The 26,613-nt window shown below is 37.6% G+C and overlaps 1 long non-coding RNA gene across 1 annotated transcript in view; it reads right to left on the bottom strand.

Moving 5' to 3' along the window:
• Window positions 1–26,613, bottom strand: part of LOC117661952 (uncharacterized) — a 103,043-nt gene that overhangs the window by 28,712 nt on the left and 47,718 nt on the right. The window contains exon 3 of the long non-coding RNA XR_004590179.2: window positions 18,958–19,129. This is a non-coding gene — a long non-coding RNA (uncharacterized LOC117661952). The remainder of the gene's footprint in view (window positions 1–18,957; window positions 19,130–26,613) is intronic.

Genomic DNA, 26,613 nt, shown 5'->3' with positions numbered 1-26,613 from the left:
TACTACCATTTTGTAATGTCAGGCTGATATCTATAGAGGGACAATCAAGAGCATCCTATCATATTTCATTATTGTCCAGTTTGGAAGCATTACTGCTTCAGACAGGAAGGCGGTATAGAAAGTGTTGAGGATGGCAGAAAAGATCATTAGTAGTTAATTTCCTTCTATCCAGCATATAAGCAATGCTTGAACAGAGTCAGCAGAATTGTCTGAGACACTACATAACCTCTTCCCGACTTGTTTTCCTTGTTACCTTCTGGGAGGAGGCTTCGTAGTATCTGAAGCAGAACATCTACATTCAGTCAAATTTTGTTCCATATAGCACTAACCTTGTGAACTCTCAAGTTTCCTCTTTCCACTATGTATTCAAAACGGACAGTGATTAATATATAGCAATAGCAATAGCACTTAGACTTACATACCTCTTCATAGTGCTTCCCAGCCCTCTCTAAGCAGTTTACAGAATCAGCATATTACTCCCAACAATTTGGGTCCTCATTTTACCAACCTCAGAAGGATGGATGGCTGAGTCAACCTTGAGCCAGTGAGATTTGAACTGCCAAATTGCAGGCATCCGGCAGTCAGCAGAAGTAGCCTGTAGTACTGCACGCTAACCTCTGCGCCACTGTGGCTCCCAAATGTACAAATATATATTTGTATACATATACATACACATACACATACACATATACATAATTATACATATACATATACATCAGTGATGGGTTTCTCCCAGTTCTGCCCGGTTCTGTTGAGCAGTGATAATATGATGTCACCAAACCGGTTCTGCCTCCCCCACCCCTTGCCCCCCCCACGTTATTCTTACCTTTTATTTGGTCCAACCCCCAATCTATTGTTGCCTCCTGAGTCCCAGCTGATTGTCTAGAAGGAAAGAAACTGTTTAAACTCTTGCCACGGGGCTTCAAAGTGCTGCCCTATAGCTTATCAGTATTAAAAGGCAGTATGTTGGTAGACCGGTGCCTCCCAAAACAAATGAGTAGACTGGTGCCTACAAAAATAAATGGGTAGACCACTGCCTCCAAAAACAAATGAGTAGACCAGACCCTGCAAAAATAAATGGGTAGACCAGTGCCTCCAAAAACAAATGAGTAGACCAGTGCCTGCAAAAATAAATGGCTAGACCACTGCCTCCAAAAACAAATGAGGAGGCTGGTGCCTGCAAAAATAAATGAGTAGACTGGTACAGCTCTGCAAGCAGTTAAAAGCCTGGTAGACCAGTACCTCTGCTAAATCCTAAAGAATTGTCACATGACCATCAAGCCATACCCACAAAATAAGCCACGCCCACAGAACCAGTAGTAAAAAATTTTAGAACCCACCCCTGATATACATGTATACATACATATGTACGTACATACATACCAGTGGTGAGTTGCTCCCGGTTCGGTCCTGTTCTATAGAACTGGTAGTAAAACCGGCGGGAGGCTCCGCCCACCGACTCCGACGTCATCATGGGTGATCTGCACATGGTCCCGTTTGTGAACCGGTAGTAAAGGTAAGTAGAACCCACCCCTGATACATACATACAAACACATACAAACATATACACATACATACACATACACATACACATACACACACATAGATATAGATATATATGTATGTATGCATGTGAATGTGTATCTGTGTGTATGTGTATGTGTATGTGCATGTGTATGTGTGTGTGTGCAGGTATACATTTATGTGTATGTATAGCATGTGTATATGTGTGTTAAGTATGTGTTTGGGTGGATATATACTTTCTTTTGAGAGCAGGCAACAACATTTCATTTTTAATGTGGGTCAATGTACTCACAGTAAAAAAAATGACAATAATCTTATCTAATGCAAGTATTAACGTCACAGCATTTGATGATGAAGTTGTTATGCACGTATCATCATTATTGTCCCTCTCCTTCCTTCTTGGATGTCTATGATGAGAAACATCTGTTGTAGTCAACAGAGTAAGTAGGCTTTCAGGCTAAGCAAAAGAGCTCCTTTTCAAGTTTTCCCAGCTTACATGCAGACTTTTCAAATAGTGGCAACAGAATGAAGAGGAAAGAATGAAAAAACTTCAACAACTTCTTGAGAATAATATAAATCTAAGATGCAATATAAATGATAGAAAAGAGCAAATAACAATTAACAGGATTTAAATCTTAGCATGTAACTGGGTTTACTGAATTACTTAATAAAACTTTCAAGAACACATTGGCCACAAAAATGTAAAATGCATTGGCAGAAAGTAAATTTAATTAAATAGTGAGCTGTTGAGAAAGGAATTAAAGGGATGACGCAGTTACCTGTAGAATGTCCATACAACACTTTGGAGCACTTAAAGAAGAGTTTGAAGATGTAATTAGCATACGGTATTCAATATTCAGGTTTATACACATTTTTAGAAGGTGTTGTGTAGCAAAACACATTACCAAAGAGAAAGAATTAAACCTGCTTGGCTGTTAAAAAATTCAAACAGGCTACATAAATCAGATTTTTTTTATGCATTAAAAAAGCTGCATGAAAGAATTGGGTAAAACACTTTGGTAAAATATGAAAATATCCAGTAATGTAGAACACTTTCTTAAACAATTTTAAAGCCAGACAATGTGAAACTGTGTGTAGATCTGAATAATTTAAAGACTAATGCATTATAATAGATATCACAGCTATGGTACATTTTCATATGTCACAAAATTAGAATTTGCCAATCAATATGGAGCTGGTTAGATATTGTATTTGCTTTCAAATATCTGTTTGTCACAATTACACAATTACACTATTAAGGGCGCTCTTACAGAGCAACTTTCACCAAAATCATAATTGGTGAAATAATAATATTTACTTATCTACTTTAACAAATCTCCTTTATAACATTAGCCCTTTTTGTATCTCCATGTTTCTAACTTCTGTTTTTATTATCTAACCATTGGTAAAATAAGTCCCATATCGAGAAATATTCAGTAATTGTAACTGTTAATCTGTTCATTTCTGCACATTCCAATATTTTTTTTAATTACATTCTCATCGGCTGGGGTGTCTTCCCTTTTCCATTGTTGTGGAAATACAATTCTGGCTGCAGTTAGTACATGTAAAATCAAATATATATTCCCTTTAACAAACTTTTCCGGTAAAATTCCCAACAAAAATATTTCTGGTTTCAAGTTTATATGTTGCTTTATCATTTTTTCCAACCAAGTATGTATTTTCATCCAATATTTTTTTGCCTTTGGGCAGATCCACTACATATGATAATACGAATCAGGTGTCTGGTTACACTTCCAACATTTAGCGGACATGTCTTTAAACATCTTTGCCAATCTTGTTGGTGAAAAATGCCATCTATAAAACATTTTATACAAATTTTCTTTATATGAGCCTAGTTGTTTTTCCCTAAATGGTATCTGACTAGACTCTTGAGACGATGATAGCAGTCTCCATTTCACCCAGGCCCGATCATGTGAAAGCTTTAATCATATAAGGTTTATCATAAGTTCTAGTACCTTACTTTATCATTAATTAGTTAGTTAGTTAACTTTATTGATTAACCCATGGGCCATATCAAAATGCAGAGTTCCAAACACAAATTATTACTAAAATCCAATAAAAACAATTTAAAATGGAATTGGAATAAAATACAATTTAAAATGACATTGGAATAAAATACAATTTAAAATGACATTGGAATAAGATACAATAATTTAATATATGGATAAATAAAATATGACAAAATTATATTTCAGTGTCACCCCTACAATCTACTCCAATCAGTCCCACGTGTGGCAATCTCAACTGAATCATTTTGCTCAAATACTGTGCTGTATTAAATGTTGTTTTCAAATTCTGGCCGCACATAATTTATCATTTGTTTAGTATTTAGATGGAGGTACCTATCTTTCACCCTCTTATATAGGCAACAATCAAATAGGATGTATTCACGCCCAGTTGATTTTTATTGCAATCCATGGTAGTTTTAGTAATCTGTCTCTAATTTCACAATTGAAGGCATATCTCTTCTTTTCACTTCTCTTCCTAAATGTGCAGTTTTTGCAACTATACTTCATTTGAAAGGCCATTACTTTAATCCTTTTGATGCTTGTTATCATTATAAATCCTGTTAAGCCTTCATGATCTTTTTTCTGTTTGTTAATGACCTTTCTCCTTAAGGTTAATCTCTACTACTGAAGCCCACTGACCATTCTTATGCATTCTTGAGCCTTAGAAAGCAAAACTATCTATCACTGTTTCATTGTGAATTGTGAGTTCCCTAAATTATGCTGGCTGACACCTCTTACCATGAACTAATGAGCTAAGAAAATGCCCACTAGAGACTGAAGGGCTATGGCAGGGGTCGCCAACCCATGGCTCTGGAGCCACATGTGGCTCTTTCATCCCTCTGCTGAGGCTCCCTGTCACTCAAAATATAGGTCACAGCCAGTGGTGGGATTCAGCTGGTTCACACTAATCCAGTCAAACCGGTTTTTCTGCAGTTTGGCAAATTGGTTGATCCCACCACTGGCTGGCCCCGCCCCTCACCCCTCTCCTCCCAGTCACTCCTTGCCTGGCCTGAGAAGGTAAAGGCAGCCGCGGGGGTGGGGGGACACAGCAAGGCGATGGTTGGAGCCTTAGTGTGGGAGCAAAACACCTCTGTACTTGCCATACTAGCCACTATGGGTTCAATATGAATTTGCTTCTATCATCCAATTTTGACGAGGGGAAAAAATAGTCTTTGAAATATTGAGCGTCACTGAATAGCAAACCAAAGTTAGTGCTTTTGGAACAGCAGAGCCCTAAAAACAAATGACACTTGGCAATATGACAGCTTTTTATGCAAGTTAGCTTCCCCAAAGTTTAGGAAAAAATCTTTTGAGCTACACATAATATGTTCCCATCAATTTTATTACAGGACAGATTCCCCGAAACCTTACCAACAAAAGCCATCTCTCCAAGTGACTTTGGGAAAATAGAATTGTCTAACATGTATGATTCATTGTGAATTTTACATGGATTTGTGAAAAGAATATAAACCTCTCTGACTGAAACATATCCAGGAAGGACCTAAATGTTCTTACAAAGAAGAACATTTTCCAACTGAAATTTAATATATATAGGTAGATTTTCAAAAAGTGATGCATAAGTAGGGGAACACATAAAACTTAAATTGGAATTTTTAAGAGGAAATTAAATGTCAGCATCTTACCTTGCTGAGATGTACAATGTCTGTCTCAGAGTTATTTCTTAAAGATAAATTGAAGGAAACCTTTGCCTTTTAAGAAACAAGCTCTATTCTGAATCATGTCCAGCTACTTAAGTCAAATTTGAATTGGTGTTCCAATCTCTGCCACTAAGCACAAAACTATAATTGTTTACAGCCAACTCTCAGCAGAGTTGATTGGAAGGCTGAGTTAGAAGGCAAATCAGTGAGATAATAATGTTTTTATGTCATAAACATGTGATACTTTCCCCCTACCTCTTGACGGGTTTTTAAAAGCATGCAATTTGAATTATATTTAAATCTTGAAGGTGAATTATGAATGCTCATCCATTTTAGTTCAAAATTAAGATTATTACATCATGTGGTAGATGTGATAATATTGTTAGCCATTTTAGACAACCCCTTTTCCCCTCTTGTTCCAAATCACAATAAGCAAGCCAAAGAATTAATGAATTGTGATTTAAAACTCATCTATGCCTTCTTAACAATAACATTTTTTTAAAAAAGACCACTTTTAATCTTGTGTAACAGATAATAACACAATTCCTAATGCAAGAAGAAGCCATTTTGAATTCAAATGAAGGCCCTTAACTCATCTAGCTTTTATATTCATCCCATAATTTATGGGGAACAATCTCTTCTAATGCTGGTGCATTAGTTCCCTGATGGAGAAAGAAACCATTGCGAAAACAAGAGATCTCCTACATCTATGAATATATTTCTTTGAAATCCTGGTATTTGTGAGAGTCCTGTGGCGATACACTCAGTTCAAAGGCAAATTCTGTATATTTTCATCAAAGTGTCATGTTGAGAGAATCAGCATTTCTTAAATTAGTTCTTTAAATGAAAAGTTTAACATTTGAAATGTCAAAATAATTAAAGAGTTATCCTGATCTAGAGGATTTTTTTGTGCATATCAAGTATTCAAAGTACAACACATTTCCTCAGTGTGTACCAAAATGGGGGGAAATGTAATTGAAAGCTATTTGTTCAGCTATGAGTGATGCAGTGCTATAATAAAGGAAAGGTTATGTCAACACTATATGTATTTGTCTAAAGATTATTGTAAAATTATAAAAAAGTATGATATTGTTAGTCTTAAGATGTACAGGCACTGATATACACAGGGAAAGAAAATTGCAATCACAGTAAGTCTGGTAAAACTATTACAGTGTATTTTGTGCTTTTACCACAAAGATTTTAAAAAAAGATTTTTAAATCTTTTTTTTTAAAAAACCTACATACTGAAATGTGCAAGTTAGAGAAGTTAAATGCATTTAAGAAGTTGAGATCAGTCAAAAATTAACAGCCTGTTTATTATTTTTACAGTATTTATGTAACAATTCTTCATGACAAGTACCTGTTAGGATTAATGGGAAAAGAGTTAAGATTGAGTCTGTGCACATTTTGCAGAACTTCCTACATTTGAAATTTTTCCATTCCTTAATGCTCATTCTTTTAAATTGGAATGTTAATTAAAAGTGTTGCTTTAGCAGAGTATCAAAACTGAAAGACTAAGTCAGGGCTGTCAAACTCCCGGCCCATGAGTTAGATGCGTCATCCACTGGCCATGCCCATTAGTGAAGGGTTTAGCGAAAGGGGAAAAAGTCCCAATACGTCAGGTCATGACGCCGTGATGACGTGAGTTTGACACCCCTGGACTAAGTGGACAAAACTCCTTTTCTATGAATCCCTTCCACAGCTCAGATGTTTGTTGGTGAGATCAGGTACACTATCACAAATGCAAGTATTTATTAAGTTAGGCAGGACAAGATAATGCCTCTTCTCCTTTACAGAAGGTGACTGGACTGACAGCTCACTTCTAGTGATGGGATGATATCTTCCACCACCACCTTAATAAGCAGGATGCTTTCACTGGCAAAGAGCAAGTTGTGTAATAAGATAAAATTAAGGAATGCTGCCATTGACCTCATCTCCTTCAGCATCTGTTTCCTGAATCTAATGGACCATTGTATCTAGTGATAGAACTGGTCTTGCAACTGGTCCTATTCGTTGCTTAGTGCAGCACACTGGTAGGATGTTAGAATTCTTATGAAGTATTTCCAAGAAGAACTTATTACTTTCAAGATAATCTGTTCTACCATTAGTCCTCTACTGAACTTTTAAAAATGTTTAGTGTAAAAGGTCCATATTCTTCTTTTGGATACACTTTATGTCAGGTTTTCTCAATCTTGGCAACTTTAAACATGTGTATGTCAACTCAGAAACCTTCCTTCCTCTTAAAGTTGCTAATGTTGAGAAACACTGTTCTAGATTATCAAATCTTTTCTTAAATGTAGCAAAAAGAAGGAGAAGTAAGATTTCAGGTGCAGTTTGTCCAGTGGAGATGCAAATGGAAAACTTACTCATCATGATCGGGACACAGCTCTAGACTGACTTCCTAAAATTAGTACTGTTTATTTGTAACATTTTAACTTATTTTATACACTTCCAAACAGAATAAGACATACTGTATATTAAGTTAAATGGCTTGATACATAATTTTACTCCTACGGTAAGTATTCCAATTTAAGTATTCTTGTGATCCACACATGGAAAAATTTGTAGGAGAAATTTGTGCAGAAATTAATTCCCTATCTCAAAGCAAATTACAGCTGGCAATTTCATTTCTTCTCATTAATTCCAAGGGCAAGGAGGACACACTGTTTGATATTTGTATTTACATTTATTGGAGTAGAAGGATTTACAAGTGACTAAACAGACACACAATGGGGAATACACATTGAGAGCAATGTACTAGAAACAACTTTTTGCCTAGGGCACTCACAGCTGCAAGCCATATGCTGGTTAGGAGGCAAAGGCCTTCAGGGTGTAACTGATTAAGATCTTGTCAACTTCAGGTGCAGTTTAACATTTTAAGGAAGTGTTGAACCTCAGAGAAAAGCTGCCCAGGAAGAGATAGTTTGTTAAATACCCCAAAAGCCAGACAATGTTTCAGTTTAAGGTGCTGCCAGATAAAGTGCATGAGGACAAAAAGAATGTCTGTTGTGGCCCGCTGGTGGCCAGCAGAGCTGACAGCAGAGTCAGACAGTGAGGAGCTTCTGGAGGAGCTTGGGCCAGTCCTGGGGGCTGGGGAAAGCTCAGACAAGGGCTCTGCATCGTAGGCGAGAGAGGGCCAAAACCATCTGATAGTTATGTGCAGCCTCCGGAGTCTGACAGCAGCGAGGCAGAAGAACAGCGAGAGCCTGTTCCCAGTGTGTGCATTTGCAGAGCTGCCAGACGACAAGAACAATTAAGAAAAAGGGTTGACGTGGAAATAAGGTTTGGAGATGACTGGCCCCTCCCATAAGACATAAAAGAAGAGTGAACAGGACATGAGCTTTTGCAGGAAGCACTTAGTTCATCTGGCTGATTCAAGATTTGAAATTTCTGTTTGTGACTCTGTGCCAAGTTTGGCCTTGTCCTACATCTGGAAATTAGCTTTCTGGCAGCGTTCCACGTGAAATAGGTGGGTGTTGATAACCTTCCTCTGAAAGACTGTTTATCAAGCCTTGCAGACTGTAAATGAAAGTAATTTACAGTCATATAAATAAAAGAGGTATTGCGGGACTAAGATTGTGCTTTATACTTTCAAAGGAAGCCTAGGTCAGAACAAAGTCCTTCTTTTGCTGGAAATCTGGTAAACCTAGCTTAAAACTCCATGCATTCCTTCTTAGTCATCACTCAGAAGCAGTGACTTTTTGCTGCCATGGCTAGTACTTTTTTGACCCAGTCTTGATTTTGAAATACTGCTGCATTTGGTCAAGGTTTCTGCGGCTATATAGAAAGCTGAAGATTCAGCTGAAGCACATATAATGAGATCAGTATTGAGTTTATTCTTAATTCAATAGCTCTTTAGGTATTAAAAAAATCTCATTTGTTTTACTAAATCCCATTTCACACTCTGCAGTGCTCACTCAGAAAGTGTTAATTGCATTTGAAAGGTGAAGATTATCTCCCATGTGTCAAATTGTATCGTAAAGTAACTGAAATCCTTTATATTCTGAGTAACAGTCAAGAGGACAAAAATGTAAAACCTCCTTTTTATTACTAAGAGCACTTTAGAAACTTCTTTTTAAAAAATGTCCACAGTGGTATATTTATTTTAGTTTACACATTTAAAAACTCTTATCTAGCTCAACTTTTTTAGTTTGTTTATGCTAAATGGGTTTTACTTCCCTGCTTCTAAGTTTACTTTTCTATGAAAATCAGTTTTAAATAACTGATTAACAATCTTTTTTATGTTTTGGTTTTTCTAGTCAAAACATTTTGTTGCATAAAAACTTCTTTTGTCACTTGACCAAGAAGAGCTTTGCCCAATGGCATTTAAGAAGACCACAGACAGGAGATCTCAGTATCTATCTATATGCTACTAAAACTCTCATTGTCATGACTTTTAACTGGGTGAAATGTGCATCATAAGATGATTTTGAACTAAGATACCTCAAATGGGCTAATTTATACAATGTGTCCAAAACCTGGGACACAAAACTTCCAAAGGAATTAAATTAAGTGAAGATGTGGCAGCTTCAGTGCCACTGGCTGCTGCTGCAGTGATGAGATGTTTATTTTCAACATTTCACAACAATTCTTCAGCTGTTCTCACAATCCCACATTCCTTTCCCAATCCAGTAACTAACCTATCATATCTCTACAGCAGAGACTTAAGCTGAGAAATGTCACAACTAGTCCCTTTCCCTATATGTGCATGCACACGTGGACACAGAGACGTCTTTTCCAGAGATGCCTTTAAAAATTGGCTTCTCCCTCCATGATGCTGACCTAATTATCATTAAGCCTCCACTGGTTAAAATGGATCTCAGTAAGATAATCATAGGGAGGCAGTGATTCAGTGGATAAGATGCTGAGCTTGTCGATCAAAAGGTCAGCAATTCAGCGGTTCAAATCCCTAGTGCCGCGTAATGGGGTGAGCTCCCGTTACTTGTCACAGCTTCTGCCAACCTAGCAATTTGAAAGCACATAAAAAATGCAAGTAGAAAAATAGGGACCACCTTTGGTCCCTTTTATGTGCTTTCCTACCTTTGGTGGGAAGGTAGTAGCGTTCAGTGCACCTTTGGCATTTAGTCATGCCAGCCACATGACCATGGAGACGTCTTCGTGCTGGCTCTTTGGCTTTGAAACAGAGATGAGCACCGCCCCCTAGAGTCTGGAACAACTAGCACATATGTGTAAGGGGAACCATTACCTTTAATATAATCATCTCCTCAGCATGTAACAGGGGAATTCAATTTTCAATCTCTAAGAATGTCCCCTTATTCTGTTTAGGAGATGGATGCAAAGTCAGAGTAACTGCTGAAAAATTTTGTGGACCATCACAATCATCCATGGATCTGATGGAGCATTTATTAAATTTACTAGGATTTCATAAGTTAAGTTTCAATTGTGGTTGATAAATCAAGGAAGCATTGACAGTTGTTTCTTCAATAAAATGTGATTGAGCAAACCATGGCTAGGTTTAACAGTGAGAATCCAGATATAAAGTTAGTAATCATATTAAATCATGCACCGATTCAGGTGACACTTACCTCCTTGTCCAAACACTGCTGGTTATACAGTACATTTAGCACCTGGGTATGTTCTCAGCTCATTGCTAAAGAGTCCTGACTCAAAAGCTGAGAATCATATCCAATTAAAAATCTGAAGAGCTGCTGTTACTTCCACTCACTAGAAAATATGGTGCTAAATGGATTAATTTTATGCAATTTCATCTATTTGGATGCCAAAATAATACTGTGCTACTTTTCACTAAATAACATAGGTGTTAATTGTTTTTCCCTTGGGACACTAATAATTGTTGCCCAATAATTTAAAATTTCAATTATTCTCTTTTTTTGTATTTAATGAAGTTCAAATTTCACTACCTCTTTACTCAAGGCAAAGAAAAAATTCTCAAAAGATGCTGAATGTAGTAAGGACATGATTAGAAACCTTTTACTGATATATAAATTCTTTAATCAGTTTGCTGATACTCTGAATAATATTGCTTTGTTATTCAAAGCAGAAGTGGGGGAAATAGTATCCTTACTTAGCATTTGTTAGACGGTTCAAAATCATTTCCCATAATTTTTAATTTATTTTAAATCTGGGTAGGTGGAGACCTGCATTCAACCAACAACTAACCTTTGAAGAGTAATTAAAAGCTAAAGATAGTAAAGACCTTTCAGACCAATCAATTCACCTATAAAAGCTTCCTTTGATTGGAAAAGCAAAATGATTAATGTTTCTGAATGAAACAATTCAGCTGCTATTTCTTTTCACTAATGTGCCAAGCAGAACATGTTCAAAAGTACAAAATACCTAAAAATCTAGCAAATAATGTTCTAGTGCATTCCTGTTTTCTTTTTTCACTGAATGAAATCATTAGATGCCTTCAACCTGTGGCAGCCATTTAGAAAACATGCCTCAATCAATTCTCATGACTACAACCTATATCAAACCAGAGATTTTCAGTGATATTGATGCTTCTTCCACTAACATTAATATTTAATTCTGCTGTATCTGATTTTACAATGGAAAGCGAACAATCCAGGAAAAAAGCAAAATAAATAGTCAGAGTAGTAGCACCCAAGGATCATGATGAGAGATTCAGGCAAGGTTCCCCCATCACTTTAAACCATAGAATTGACTTGCTTGAGGCTGAATTGGGGTCAGTGGAATGTAAGGACTGAAGCAAGTGTATCAAGAAACAAAGGTTTAACATGGTGAATTGGTGTATCATATAAATCTAGTACAGGTCATCTTTTTCCATTCTTTTTTTGATTGAGAATAGCTGGTTCTTGAGTAGCTCAGAAAATCAAACTTGATAATAATCTCCAGCCTCAACCTCTAACCACAATTGTGAAAGTAATATTTCTTAGAAGGGTTTCCAATCCTATGAAAGCAGATGTGAGGCACATTCTATAGAGATGGCAAACCCGTGAAGGAGAGCATCACAAAATTCAAAAAGCCATCTTCACAGCCAATTAGGGGTGAATCTATAATTTTGAAAACTGTAGAAGTCAGTCTCCAGACAGTCTTAAAGAAAGGTAATTAAGGCCAATTTTTAAAAAACATTTCCTTATCATGGTTTCAACATCTAGGCTGGGCTACTTTTTATCACAGTAACAAAACTTCCTGACATGTGTATAAAGATGCTCATACAAAGACTTGTTTTATTCCATCATTTATGAATATCCCAGGCCCAATATCACCCAATATTGAGCAGTATGCTCAATATTGGAAACAAAGCTAACAGAGCAGTCCTGTTTTTGAACCTGATGTTTCTTTAAATCTCATTTATTTCAGAACTATCAATGGGCAAGATCATCATTTTAGCCATTGTCTATCCATTGCAGGATGAAGGCCTCTTCTGCATGTTTCCAACCAATATGGTCCTGATGTTTCTTTTTGCTGATTGGGCCTACAATACTTGCTGATTTTATTGACTCATCTTGTTTTAAGTCTCTTTCATGGATGCTTTTTATCAATAAATGCTATGACTGCCTTGGTCCACCTGCTATCAGTTCATCTTGCTATATGACCAACCCATTTCCATTTCAATTATTTTATTCTTTTGATGATATCATATATTTGTGTTGGTTCAATGGGCAAAATAATTGTACTGATTTAGCTTGCATTGGTTTTATATCATGTTATTTCTATGACATAATAAGTAAACTGTAGCTTTTCAAGCATTGCTATCCTACAACATTCAGCATCCCTTAACTGTTGGCTAGTTGGGTCTTCAAGAGATAAACTGGAAGCAGTCACTTATGAAGAAGAAAGCCAGCACAGAACAAAGCTTGTGGCAGGATAAGGTGGAAAACATCAGTTCAATTAAATGTCAAGTCAGATGGTCTTAGTAATAGACTAGGCATGAGACAAAGGACACATGTCCTTGAAGAACTGTTGATTAAGGCAACAAGTGAAAGCTTTGGTGAGCTCTTCCTGCTTTCATGTACATGGGAAATAAAATCACTTTCTAACTGCTGACTCTGCTACTTTGCCTTTTCTCCTAACTGAGGACATTTATGCTCCTTCTCAAGCGTTTGCCTGGAATAGTTGCAGAAACCCAAAATGTACTTACATTCCATCTGGGGATATTGTAATGTATTTGTGCATCTTTTAAACATCCCAGCAGCCAAGCATTGTTGACATTAATGGAGATACTATAATTACAACACCTAGGAAATTAACCATTTAAAATGTATTTTCAAAATAATTACCTGGTACACACAAAATCTGTTTGGAGTGAAACAATATGCAGCAAATGTTCCAAAATAACCAGCCAGGTGTTGGTGGTTGTTTTTTTTTAAAGGTTGTATGCCGTCTCCATTGAAATGGCAAATTCTGGCTGATTGAATGCTGTTTGCTTGCACAGAAGCAAGTATAAGAGCAATCTGCCAGCTCCCTAATTAGGAAAAATGTACAAACTGTCTGATTTTAATTGAACAATAAAGTCGGGGTTTTTTTTTTTTAGATATGGTAATTGGGTACCCAAAAACATCCATATTCTATTTTGGAATTGTAAACCTTAACTATAATTAATATCACATGTGTGTGTGTGTGGATAGATTAGATTAGATTAGATTAGATTAGATTAGATTAGATTAGATTAGATTAGATTAGATTGACAGTTATTTCAACCGTAATGGACAATTTGAATGGAGAAAAGAAGGAAAGAAAACCACTAGTTCAGTCTAATGTTATGCTTACAGATACATATCTTATGAATATATCTGAGTATAATGTACAGGCAGGCAGGCAGGCAGACAGGAAAGTCATCTTACCCTAGAGCAGTGTTTCTCAACCTTGATAGCTTGAAGATAGGTGGACTTCAACTCCCAGAATCCCCCAGCCAGCAACGCTGGCTGGGGGATTCTGGGAGTTGAAGTCCACCCATCTTCAAGCTACCAAGGTTAGGAAACACTGCCCTAGAGTTTTCAGATAGGATTTGTTGTTCTGTCCTTTAATCTAAAGTAAATAAAAATGGAATAAAGCAGCATCAGCTTCATCATTATCATCACATATATATGGTCAATCACAGTTTCTCTCTAGAAAAGATCACACGAACATAAAACATTGGTCTGGTAATCATCATGCTGTACAGCCAGAAGAGATGCAAGATTGGAAGAAACCTCATGCTAGGAAGAAATGTATTTCTTTATTAGATGGTTGGTTGCTTTAACTAAAAGGAAAAGAAAAAGCTGTATCAACCACCATCAAAGAAAAATGCTTTCCCAACTGATGTTTTATATGCAAAAGACATATACCAAATTCTCTTGAGAGCCTCCTGACCAAGAGTAGAGTCAATAATTTCAGCATTTAACAGAAGATTTTGGACAAAGAACCTAGTGGAAATAGGAGTTTTAATTGAATGTTAATCTTTAAAACCTATTTTCAGTACTTTTGTTTGTGTAGTCAATACATCAAGAAAGATTTAATAGTCTAGAGGTGGGCTGCTGCCGGTTCGGATACATTAGATATATACTTCAGAGAAGTATTTAAAACATTAATTTTGCAAACTTAAGGATTGTTTAAAAATATTTTCTCTATTATGAAAGACATTAAAAAACTACCAAAATTGTTTAGTGTATAAAATAAATAAGCAATAATGCATTTCAGTATCATCAGCTCATATTCTGATCCCAAATATGAAAAACACAAAAATTTCATGTAAAGGAATTATCAACTCACGCTCAGCTATATATTTTATTCTTTTCTTTTATTTTGTCACATTCTTTTGCATAAAGTAGCTATTTCTAAAATGGCCTCATCCATTTCTTCGGTTCCATAAACTTCCATATTTATTTAACCAGACAAGCATATTATGTGAGGCTTAAGAAGAATAATTTTACATTGCTTACAAGAAAAAGACAATTGAAGAGAAGTAATGCATAATTATTAATAAATAGTTAATAAGGAAGGAGACAAAAATATGGAATTAAATTGGAGAAAATGATTCCAGGTCAAAATACACAAAATTATCTTAAAATATCTTGTTAAAAGATACCTATTATCCAAGATATCTGGAACTCTGACAGTCACATACAAGTGACATTTTCTGGCAATTTGTATTAGGTAATGTGCTAATTAAAATGTTTGGATTAAATGTGGGAAAATCAGGCATCAACTCTTTGACACATTACTTAGGAGAAAGTCTCATTAAACTTGGTGGAATCTAGTTCTAAGTAAATGCAGATAGGATTGTATTGACAATATCAAATGCATTGACTTCAGAAGTTTATTAAGGGATCTTGGCAATTTTATAATGTGCTATCACTTGGGGGGAAAACAAAACCCATGAAAAAAAATATGAGCTAGGACAGTTGGAGAATGATCAAGAGCCAGGAACTGGCCAGGAAAAAAAAAACGGAAGTGAATGAAAAAGAATGTTGGCTGACTCCTTAGAACAGGGATGTCTAACCTTGGCAACTTTGTGGGCTTCCCCATGCTGGCTGAGATGACACCTACAAGTCTTAAAGTTGCCAAGGTTGGACAATCCTGCTCTAGAATATAAAAAACAGCACTGCGCTCTGCAGCCCTTTGCTGCAAACCTCATTTGTGTTTGCATTCTAGAAATAATTTTACAATAGAATTGGGTTTGGGTAAGAATATCAAGCAGTCAGCAGTTTTGAAAGTCAAACTTCAGATTACATTTTAAGAACCTATCCTGCTATATTTTATTAGTTTTATTCAGCTTTGCTTCCTATTATTTATGAATGGTCTTCTTTTATTCAAACCATTACATCAAAAGTAATTGAATAAATTAAACTTGGGTTTCACTATTCAGCTCACCGTAGAAATGTATTTATATTATATGTGTCATATATGCCTTCTTTCATTTTTTTTAAAAATGAAGTTAATAAAAAAACCGAGTATTTATGCTTATTACTAAACAAGATCAGTATGCTAATTATATTCTTTCTTTCTCATTCCTTTCATAGCAAGCAAATGCATTTGTTTTCCCTTCCATCTTCTATATTTGTTTTTTTCCCCCCCAGGTCTTAGAGATGTCTAATCAGATGTCTATTGAGCAAAATGGAAGAAAATTGTTTGTTTCATTAATTTTCTGGTTCCCATCCCATTTTGGGGGGGGAAAGCCCTCCAATGTAGTTTAAATAAGCATATCCCTTCAATTTTCCCATGAAAAGTCACCTTATAAAGAAAGGTGAGTTGAAAGAGGAAACATGACTTGATTGTTCCAAAGTCATCTGCAATTTTTCCAACACTAAGGGAGGATTTGAGGCTGGGTTTTCCCTGTGCTAGTCCAATACCTACAAATCTTTACATTCAATTTATTAAATTATATAAATACAATTGATGGTGTTACCTTACAATATTCATATTTAGTTCTGGTTTTGACAGATGCTGTCCAGAAGGGGTGGGCTTCAAAATCTTTAGTAAGGGGCTCTCTGCCCAGTTGCTGGGTGGGTGTGGCCATGGTGGGCATGGCCTAGTTGGCCTCCTGCATCATGGTGGGAGAGTTTGCCCTCCCCAGGTTCCAGAGCCACTCTGGAGGCAGGAAACGGGCCCATTTCTGGCCTTCCCGAACTTCTGGTAGGCCCGTTTTTCATCCTCCCTGATCCTCTGTGCTTGCCCTGCACTTACCTGCATCCAAAATGGGCCACGTGGGGACTCCTGGGAGGGGCGGGGCAGGGTGGGCGGTGCCAGCCAGGAGTGGGATTTGGAGGTTCTCTGAACTGCATAGAATCTTAACTAGAGATTCTCCCAAACCCCTGCGAATCACTAGCAGCCCACCCCTGCTGTCCAGTGAATTAAATATTCAATAAATGTTGGCATTTTGATTATAAATAAACAGTGAAAACTTATTACTGTCTACAAAACTTCGTTCTTATTCTGCATGTTATACACATTGATCCAGAGTTGGTAGTTTACAAGTTTATTTCAACTAAAACTTCACGTAATCCAAAACAAGTATTTTCAATATCCAAGTTGACAATCTCCTATACATTTGGATTTGATTTATACCTATATCTGTCAAATGAACCAAAAACTTACATTCAGTCTGTTTATTTTGGCATCACAAGTTCTATTATAAATTGTTTCCAGTATCACCTCAACTCAAAATCACAAGACTTGCATTGTCTCAACCCAATTTGCTTGCAGCAATTATACATAGACAATTTGCTACCTTGTAAATAGTCTTGAGCCAGAGCATATTACAATATTTGGTACTAATGCAGTTTCACAATAAAAATAAAATATATTCTGTGACCTAGATAACAATATTTTTTATTGCAGACTGAAACAATGCAGTCTGATGCATTGTTTGAAGCCTCAAATAATGCTGTTTGATGCAGGCTACTATGAAGTCATCCAAACTTCAGAGCCATTTTGCATTTCTGAGAAATGTACTTTTCAACTAAAAGATAATTATTTACAGTGCCTTTAATTAAAAGACCTCAAGGGTTTTTCCTCATATCGGAAGAATATTCAATGAAACAAAAGATCAATAATTTTTTTTTTAAAAAAAATATTTTGTTCTCTCAGAAAAAAGATGGTTTATAATTTATGATTATTTCTTAATTATAAAATGAATGCAATAGGGACCACAAAGGCCAGTTTAATATAGAAAAGAACCTCCTCCAGAGGGTTTTTAGTGGCATATTAGCATAGTCTAGTGAATGCTAACCTTTTTGCCATCACGTGCCAGGAGTGGGGGGCTGGGGGGGTGCGCGCACATGTCCACACCCATTATTCCCCCCCATGCATGCGCCCCCCACACACTCCCCTCCCCCTCCGTTTCTGACATGTGCTGACCCAGTAGGCACATTTTTCTCTCTCCCCTGGCTCCAGAGCCTCTCTAGGAGTCTGGGGAGGGCGAAAATGGCCTTCCCTCCCCCCCCCGGGAGGCCCTCTGGAGGACAGAAACAGCCCATTTGCCAACTTCTGGTGGGCCCAGAAGGCCTGAAAATTAGTTGGCCAGCACACCAGAGCTGAGCTCATGTGCCCACTGATAAGGCTACACATGCCACCTGTGGCACACGTGCCATAGGTTCGCCATCACAGGCATAGTCAATCCAATATCTTCTTCTGTACATTGGCACTCCTTCTGTGAACCAATTCAGCTTGATTAGCAAAAGACTTATTCTTTAAGTCTGATGTTGCAGGGAAAATAGGAAGAGGAAAGAGTACTATGTATGTTCGCTGCCTTATAAAGTAATAAAGACAGAACAAAATGCCAACAAATAAATGAATAAAATAAACCTCAGGGATAAAGGAGCACGTTTGCTGATATGTGAGTGATATGAATGAATAGATGCATTGAAAATCAAATCAGATCCAGTGATCTGAATTTGAATTCAAGCTTTGGAAATGCAAGATTCCATTTGAACAGTTTCAAACATTCAGTTTGATAAAATATTCAGCTATGGGTTCTAAAGGGAAATATCCATACTCGGTCTCATTTTCTGGCAGAATAGAATGAGAAAAATAGCAATGGCAAATCAAATACAGAACACTACCTCTACAATGCTTCATCAAGACAGCTTCAAGATTTTTCACTGCAAAAAATGTGTGAAATATTTTCCTTTCTTTGCAAAGATAGCAGAGGTGAGTAAAGGATGATGCTAATTTTCCAGCAAAGAGCCTATACAGAAGCTACACTGAACCAATGGAGAAAGTGCATGCTGATTATGTTTATGCATTTTACTTATATCCTTCCTTTCATTAAGGAGCTCATGGTGCCATACATAACACTCTATCCTCCTATTTTTTCTTACCACATACTGTATAACCCCATAACAACCATCCTTGAACTGAGAGAAAGCGATTGGCTTCAAATCACACAGAGAGTTTCTGTAGCTTTGTGTAGAGTAGAACTTGGGCCTTCCTGCTTCTAGTGCAGTTTATATTCCATTTTGATGCAAGAATGTGAATTTATATCAAAGAAACCTATAGAAGACAAGACAAAGATAGAATAGAAAGAAAGAAAACAACATGAATACATGCACACACACAGAGTGATGAATGAATCAGACTTAAGAGGATATTTAAAAAAAGCTGAATAACTGCAGGCAAATTGGATACTTACACTAAAAAGGACTATACTACAAATCAGATAAAGGAAAGACAAAATTAAGGGTATTGTCTGAGAAAAGTTCACCCAAGCAAAAGAAAAGTATTTCTTTATTTAATTTATTTACAGAACTTCATCTACGACTCCAGTCCAGCAGAACTTAGATTTCCTTCTCATGGCAAAATATTAAAATAGTAGAATAATATCACAAAAGGAAGAGTAGCAAAAAATTGGAAATGTACAGCTTATTCTGATTTTAGGAGGTAAATTAGAATAGAATAACAGAGTTGGAAGGCACCTTGGAGGTCTTCTAGTCCAACCCCCTGCTTAGACAGGATACCCTACACCACTTCAGACAAATGGTTATCCAATCTCTTAAAAACTTCCAGTGGAGGCAAGTTGTTCCACTGATTAATTGTTCAAACTGTCAGGAAATTTCTCCTTAGTTCTAAATTGCTTCTCTCCTTGATTAGTTTCCATCCATTGCTTCTTATCCTGCGCTCAGATGCTTTGGAGAATAGCTTGACTCCCTCTTCTTTGTGGCAGCCCCTGAGATATTGGATCACTGCTACCATGTCTCCCCTAGTCCTTCTTTTCATTAAACTAGACATACCCAGTTCCTGCAACTGTTCTTTATATGTTTTAGCCTCCAGTCCCCTAATCATCTTTGTTGCTCTTCTCTGCACTCTTTCTAGAGTCTCAACATCCTACACTGTGGTGATCAAAACTGGATGCAGTATTCCAAGTGTGGCCTTACCAAGACATTATAAAATGGTATTAACACATCATGTGATCTTGATTCTATCCCTCTGTTTATGCAAACTAGAACTGTGTTGGTTTTTCTGGCAGCTGCAGCATACTGCTGGCTCATATTTAAATGATTGTCCACTAGGACTCCAAGATCCCTCTCAAGTTACTGTTGAGCCAGGTACCACCTATACTATACCTGTGCATTTGATTTTTCTTGCCTAAATGTAAAACCTTACTTTTTTCACCATTAAATTTCATTTTGTTAGTTAGCACCCAATATTCAAGTCTGTCAAGATCCTTCTGTATCTTAAGCCTATCTTCTGGAGTGTTAGCTATTCCTGCTAGCTTGGTGTTGTTTGCAAATTTGATGAGTTCCCCATCTATCCCCTCTTTGAAATCATTGATGAAGATGTTGAAGAGAACTGGGCCTAAAACAGAGCCTTGGGGTACTCCACTGCATACTTCCCTCCATGTAGATGCAGTTCCATTGAAGACTACACGTTGAGTACAGTTTGTCATCCAGTTACCAATCCATCTGGTGATGATGCTGTCTAACCCACATTTTTCTATTTTATCAAGTAGTAAGTTATGGTCTACTTTATCAAATGCCTTACTGAAGTCCAAGTAAATTATATTGACAACATTCCTCTGGCCCACTAATTTTATCACTTTGTCAAAGAATGCAATAAAATTAGTCTGGCATGATCTGTTTTTGACAAACCCATGTTGGCTTTTGGTTATTACTTTGTTGGTCTGTAGTTTCCTGGATCTATTTTTCCCCTTTTTTGAAAATGGGAACTACACCTGCTCTTTGCCAGTCCTCTGGCAGCCCCCTGGTGCTTCAGGATCTTTGAAAAATATAGTTCAGTGCAATGGTGGGTTCCTCCCGGTTCGGCACGGTTCGGTCGAGCCGGTAGCAGTGACAATATGATGTCACCAAACCGGTTCTCTTTGTTCGGGAGCTGGGTCCTCCTGCCCCTCCTCCCACATTATTCTTATCTTTTATTTGGCCCCACCCCCAATTTTTCGCTGCCTCCTGAGTCCCAGCTGATCGTCTAGAAGGAAAAAAACTGTTTAAACTCTTGTTGCGGGGCTTCAAGGGGCCACCCTACAGCTGATCAATGTTAAAAGGCAGTGTGTGGTAGATCAGTGCGCTCGAAAAACAAATGGGTAGACCAGGATGCTCCAAAAACAAATGGGTAGACCAGGACTCTCCAAGAACATGGGTAGACCAGGATGCTCGAAAAACAAATGGGTAGACAGGTACAGCTCTATAAGCAGTTAAAAGCCTGGTAGAGCAGTACCTCTGCTAAATCCTAAAGAATTGTCACATGACCATCAAACCATGCCCACAAAATAAGCCACGCCCACAGAACCGGTGTAAAAAAAATTAGAATCCACCCCTGGTTCAGTGGTTGTGAGATCTCATCTGCCAGTTCCTTCAGAACCTTGGGATGTAATCCATCTGGTCCTGGTGATTTGAACTCATCTAGGATAGATAGGTGCTCAATTACCATTATCTTCCCTATTTTAACTTGTGTTCCTAATCTGTTTTTTGTGGTGCTATTTTTGATAGGTTGGACTATTTTTTCCCTTTGTGTAAAGAAAGATACAAAAAATGAGTTAAGTAGTTCTGTTTTCTCCGTGTTACTTATCACCTTCTTGCCACTTTCTCCCATCAATGGACCAATTGTTTCCTTGACTTTTTTCTTGTTTTTAACATGTTGGAAGAAGCTTTTTTTTTTGTTATTTTTTACTTTTGTCACAAGCCTTTGTTCATTGTGATTATTTGAGAAGTCTGACTTCTGGGACCATGCAAATAATTATCCAAGACAAGCCCCACCTACTTAATCTTCAGGAATACATGGTTCCATAGTTATCTGGATCCTAAGTTTACATAAGGCTGTAAAGTCGATTTTAGGCCTGTTCACCAGAAAGTTTTGGGGTCTGTGTGAAGACAAATACGATACCTATCTAAAATAGTTCAGTGTTTTTTAGAATTGCACAGCATAAACATATTGTTGTGGTCCACCAGCGGCCAGCAGAGCTGGCAGCAGAGTCAGACAGTGAGGAGGTTGGGGAGGAACATGGGCCTGTCCTGGAGTCTGGGGAAGGCTCAGACAATGGCTCTGAGTTGGAAGCAGAGAGGGGGCCAAAGCTATCTCCGGAGTCTGACATCAGTGAGGCAGAAGAACTGCGTGAGCCTGTTCCCAGTGTGTGCATGCGCAGAGCTGCTAGGAGACACGAACAATTAAGGAAACAGGATCGACTTGGGAGTAAGGCTTAGAGATGATTGGCCCCTCCCATAAGACATAAAAGAGAAGTGAACAGGCCGTGAGCTTTTGCAGGAAGCAATTAGTTAATCTGGCCGATTCAAGATTTGAAAATTGTTTGTGACTCTGTGCCAAGTTTGGCCTTGCCCTGTGTCTGGAAATGAGCTCTTTGGCAGTGGTCCATGTGAGACAGGTGGGTGTTGATAACCTTCCTCTGAAAGACTGTTTATCAAGCCTTGCGGACTGTAAATGAAAGTAATTTACAGCCGTATGAATTTAAGAGGTTTGCCAGGACTAAGTTTGTGCTGTTTAATTTCTAAGGAAGCCTAGGTCAGAACAATATGTAGCGGGGGGGGGGGGAGAAGGGAATAAAAGGAAGAGTTTTTAGCGGGAAGAGGAGACAAAGGGAATGTGAGACGAGGAAGGAGGGGGTTGCTGGGGAAAAAGCCAGAAGGTAAGGATAGGAAAAAGGAGGCCTAAGAGGATAGGAGAAGAGGCTTAAGGGGGAAATGGAAAAAGAGGCCTGGGGAAAGGGAGAGGTAGTGAAGGCAATAGGGACGATAGGAGAGGCTTCTGTGGGGCAAGCAGAGGAATCCATGAAGGAGCAGAGACAGTGGAAGGAGAGCCCAGTAGGCAATTCAAGAGAGAGAGGAGAGGAGAGAGAGAGAGAGGGAGAGAGGGAGAGAGGGAGAGAGAAAGAATGGCCGACCAGCCACATGAATATCATCTCATCACATGACCCACCTGCTGGGAAAAGACTGATAATCACCCCACCATGTGACCTGCCTGCTGAGAGTAGACTGACCACCACAACACTACATGACCCAGGCCAGTAAAGGTGACTGAATGAGGGACCAGTGTGGACCGGCAGCCATACCAAGAGGGCCAGGAGAAACCAGACTTCAGCCACCCTTTCGGGATAGCACTACACATACAATCCCAGGAAAGGACATTGCTTTGTTGGAAACAGTTATCAAACCCATGTTCTCATGCTCAAAACACTCCTTTTGGAAATTGAATCTGAAATGCTCTGCAGCTCAAATAGAGATAAAAAGAATACCAGAATAAAATTCCCCTTCCGTTTTTCTTCCTCTCTGTGCCTCCAAATGAATCTGTCTGTACAGATTGTAGAAAGGAGAGGCACCAAAAGAAGGGCAGACATCCCACCAAAGCTGATAATCAGAGGTTGCAGGGGTGATAAAATCCATTGATTGCCTACTCACATTGCTATCAAAGACCCTATCAGTCACAACTGCCTCTCAGCTTTGTCCATGTAACGCCTGAAGCACTACAAAGCCAGAAGCACTGAAAAATCCATTGAATCTCTGAATTGCCTTCAAATCTCTCCAAAGTACTTCAAAGGCACCTGATTGGATTTGAAGGGGATATTTAATTGACTTGTCCTACTAATTAAATCACCCATTTGAAGCTTCACAAAACCTCGTGCATTAGGCAGGAGATCTTTATGCCTGCCAATGCTCATGTAGACATTACAGCCCTTACTGCACCTGAACCATGGCAAGATTATATTATATTATCATTATATTACCCAGGCATTGATTGTGGGATTGTGGAAAGTTTTTCTAAAGCTTCTTTATTGCTTTGGGATACTATTGCAAATCCATTTTTAAAAGATGTTCGGCTAACAAGCTTTATATAACTGTATACAATTATCTAAGTACTTATTTACTGTAGAAGAATATCACTATTTTGTATCTTAATTTTGTATCTTTGGAGGTTTCTTCTTTCAATGTCATGTAATTCAAGTTTACAAAAGCAGAAATAATAGTAATTGTTCTAAAGTTCTCAATGCCATGGCTGTGCGTACTTCCTTATGGGAAAAGACAAGACTTATGCCAATTCTCAAATTAACCTTAGATAGAAAGAACTGTGGGTTTTTTTCATTCAGGAGGGCTGAAAAATTTGCCTCAATAGTACCGTATTTTTCAGAGTATAAGAGGCACCTTTTTTTCCTCTAAAAGGGGTTGAAAATTTAGGTGTGGCTTATACACTGAATGTAGCCCCACCCACCCACTGGCCCCCACTCTTTGGTCTCTGCCTCCCAGCAGTTTACCTCCTTGCAGCAAGCAGCAAGAAGAAACAGCCCGTTTCACCTTCAGCACAGCCTACTTAGCACAAGTTGATTAGATCAGCCTCCCAACTCTCAACTGTTTTGCTCTCAGCTGTTTTGCTTGCTGCAAAGAGATAAATTGCTGGGAGTAGATTTTTTTTTTCTTGTGCTAATCAAGCTATGCTGAAAACGAAAATGAAAGTAAAGTAGGCTATTTGCTGTTTGCTGCAACTAAGCAAAATTGCTGGGAGACAGAGGTAGAGGCAGATTTCTTTTTTCTTGCTTTCCTCACCAAAAAAGGTAGGTCCAGAGCCTCTTATACTTCAAGAACTATGGTATGTCTTTGAGCTCAGTGGATATCCAACCTGGATTTAATAGAAAGATTTGTTTACTTAACTTCCTCCAGGAAGCATCAGTTATACTGAATGCCTACCTAACTGACTGCCTCTTTCACAATCATTATACTGACACATATTTGAATATAAATCATATAATTCCTACATTGCATGAATATAAGTTTATGATATTTTCTGTATTGAGGTTTTAAATTAAAAATTATGGAAATGTGGCTGGAATATTCACAGACTGAATTTTCTTTTCTTTCTTTTTTTAGTTTCCTTTTAGATATTTCTAAGTTATAAAGTAAAACAGAGATTTAATGTGACACTTATTAAATCACTCTGCTAAAGTAACAGTGACATGTTTGAAGATCCTAGGACATCCTTGCTCTTTGTCTTCAACTAAAATTGGCTATTGGGGGTCTCCTTGGATTTTAATAAAGTTTTAATAAATTTAATGAACTGCCAGTATCCAAAGAGAACTCATTTTATTTAAAATCCCACCTGCAGTAAGTGCAAGTTAACACCAGAACAATTGTCCCAGGTACCCCGAACTTTTATGTCATGTATTTTATTGTGAAACACGTTCTTGCAATATCAAGTCCTTGTCATAAAGCTTCGAAACTTCAACCTTTGCTTGTTTCATATGATGGATGATGCCTTGCTCCATGAACTTTGGTTATTGGTAGGAACACTATTGAACTTGGACTGTATTTATGACTATGCCTTTGCACGCTGGATTTATAACCTTAAAATTCCTAAGTAATTGATTCCAGCCTGAAGGGGTCAAGACACAAAAGTTTCACTGAAATATATTTTTGAAATATTTCCCCTGTACTACTTTAAGCAGAGTATACCACTGCAAACTCCAAATTGTGCAGCAAATAACTTATATAGAAGTTGAATTAAACCAATGTAACAAGTGGATTATTCCAATTCTAAAATAGAATTTTTTTAAAAAAAATCCTATGCTTTTACCAAAAGTTTGAGTTCTGATCTCTGTTTACCTACGTAAACTAAGATGTTCTTCAGCCCTAGTTCTGTGAAATCTCATTCACAAGTTTCTGGGCTTTTTGTATCTTGCTGCAGCCCCAGCTCAGTAGAATCACATCCACTCGATTCTGGGCTTTTTTCTTTTCTAATAGCTAGCAAGCTCTTCCTGCTAGGTGGGAGACCTATATAGATCCATTTCTAGCTCGTTTGCTTTCATCAGTAGGCCACACCCAGAATCACACCAAGCCCAGAATCGAATGGATGTGATTCTACTGAGCTGGGGCTGCAGAAAAACCTTGGTTACGTAGGGAAAACCTGGCTAGAGGAAAAACACATATAAACCCTACGAAGAAGTAAGAATATATATATATATATATATATATATATATATATATATATATATATATATATATATATATATATATATATCCCGCGTAAAGTTGGAAGTGTCTTGGCAACGAACTGATTGGGTGGGAGCTTGGCTGTGTTCTGATTGGGTGGAGGTGAGTTCTGATTGGTTGGGGGTTTGACTGTGCTCTGATTGGATGGGGGGTTAGCTGTGCTCTGATTGGATGGGGGTGTGTTCTGTTTAGGTGGGGGCTTGGTTGTGCTCATGTTAGTCTAACACGACATCATGCCAATGTCAAATTTCTCTGAATCAAATAACATATCCAAGGCTTTACTAAATATTTCAGCATTATACCAAATAAATAAGAAACAAGAAAAAAATCAATACTGAACAGTGAACAACTTTTCGAAAAGGGTCCATGACTATCAAATACTTCATTAAGGAATCAAAAATGAAACCCACTATTTTGCTAATATTTTTTAAATACTAAAATTGATTTTTTTGGGGTGGGTGGGATACTCTCTTCTTCCCTTCCCTAATTACTGCACAATTGTTTATTGTTCTTTTGAAGAATTTGTCTTTCTTG

Source organism: Pantherophis guttatus, chromosome 2 (genome assembly GCF_059756535.1).
Source record: "Pantherophis guttatus breed Tessera chromosome 2, ASM5975653v1, whole genome shotgun sequence".
Classification (NCBI taxonomy): domain Eukaryota; kingdom Metazoa; phylum Chordata; class Lepidosauria; order Squamata; family Colubridae; genus Pantherophis; species Pantherophis guttatus.
The sequence above is the reverse complement of the archived record's forward strand: the minus strand, read 5'-3'. Positions and strand labels throughout refer to the sequence as shown.